This window comes from Mirounga leonina, unplaced genomic scaffold (assembly GCF_011800145.1).
Source record: "Mirounga leonina isolate KUSES-001 unplaced genomic scaffold, KU_Mleo_1.0 Mir_198, whole genome shotgun sequence".
NCBI lineage: Eukaryota > Metazoa > Chordata > Mammalia > Carnivora > Phocidae > Mirounga > Mirounga leonina.
The window spans coordinates 22,506-24,535 of record NW_023270497.1 but is presented as its reverse complement, the minus strand read 5'-3'; positions in this window follow the sequence as shown (position 1 = coordinate 24,535).

Here is a 2,030-nt window from a genome sequence, read left to right as displayed (position 1 = left end):
ACGATTAGAGGGAACTTACCTCAGTGTAGAGACCTTGCAACAGTTAAATTTTATACCTAGTATGTACTCGCAAAATGCTGAATTTGATTAAACGTGTGCATGGCAAAAAGTCAATTTCATAAATGTTTATAACACTAAGGAACATAAAAAATGGTTTTACTTATTTGAATTTTGTTACCAGTAATCATACATCCTCAAAGGTAGGAGGTAGATTAATTTATTAACTGATTAAGTTATTAATTATAAAATTAATCACATTTTAATTAACTGGTAATTTGACTAATTATCTAACTGGTTTATTAAGACCTGCTTAAATCAAGTTATGTCCAACTTACTCTGAAATATAGCATTACCTGCAAATAAAACATGGAGAATCTCCTTTATTTTCAGAGATTATTTATATTTTCCCTAAAGCCTCAAGCTTTCATTTTTCTTATCTGTAAGTATCTATGGTAGTAGAATTAGATGTATATGCAAATGATTTCTTTTTTATATTTATGTAACATTTGTATTTCCCTTACAAATTCACTCTATCAAAAACTAAAATAGATTAATGATTACCAAGATTTTAGGATTGGAATTTATTCATAATCTATAAGATAGCAAATCCTTATTTACTATTTATGTAAATTAATTGGTAAGCAGTGAAAAATTTTAAGTGTGCAAAACCTTTCATAAATATTACATTGTTTTAAGTATCTAGCATATATGAGCAATACCCAGAGTATCATTAAATGATACAGATATTCTGTGCATCAAAATAGCTATAAATAAGACACAATAATGAGCATATCACAATCATGGTTTAATTCAATAATATATATATGGCATATGTATATAGTTTTTTATTCTATTTATTTATTTTTATTGTTTTAAAGATTTTATTTATTTATTTGACAGAGAGAGAGTTAGTGAGAGCAGGAACACAAGCAGTGGGAGTGGGAGAGGGAGAAGCAGGCTTCCCACAGAGCAAATAAATAAATAAGTAAAATCTTTTTTAAAAACTACATATAGTGGCGCCTGGGTGGCTCAGTCATTAGGCTCAGGTCATGATCCCGGGGTCCTGGAATCGAGTCCCACATCAGGCTCCCTGCTCGGCGGGGAGCCTGCTTCTCCCTCTCCCACTCCCACTCCCACTGCTGGTGTTCCCTCTCTCGCTGTATCTCTCTGTCAAATAAATAAAATATTTAAAAAAATAAAATACTAAAATTTCTGTTACATCAATTTTGAATTGAAGTTTATATTTTATATTGCATGTATTTGAGATACTTCTATGTTATTATCCACTTAAAATCAATGGGCAGCTCTATTTTTAATTCTTTGAGGAACCTCCATACTGTTTTCCAGAGTGGCTGCACCAGCTTACACTCCCACCAACAGTGTAGGAGGGTTCTCCTTTCTCCACATCCCCGCCAACATCTGTCCTTTCCTGACGTGTTAATTTTAGCCATTCTGAGTGGTGTGAGGTGGGATCTCATTGAGGTTTTGATTTGGATTTCCCTGATGCCGAGCGATATTGAGCACTTTTCCATTTGTCTGTTGGCCATTTGGATGTCTTCTTTGGAAAAATGTCTGTTCATGTCTTCTGCCCATTTCTGGATTGGATTCTTTGTTCTTTGGGTGTTGAGTTTGATAAGTTCCTTATACATTTTGGATATTAGCCCTTTATCTGATATGTCATTTGCAAATATCTTCTCCCATTCTGTCGGTTGTCTTTTGGTTTTGTTGACTGTTTCTTTTGCTGTACAAAACCTTTTTATCTTGATGAAGTTCCAATACTTCATTTTTACCCTTGCTTCCCTTCCTTTAGCGATGTTTCTAGGAAGAAGTTGCTGTGGCTGAGGTTGAAGAGGTTGCTGCCTATGTCCTTCTTTAGGATTTTGATGGACTCCTGTCTCATATTGAGGCCTTTCAACCATTTGGAGTCTATTTTTGTGTGTGGTGTAAGAAAATGGTCCAGTTTCATTTTTCTGCATGTGGCTATCCAATTTTCCTAACACCACACACAAAAATAGACTCCAAATGGTTGA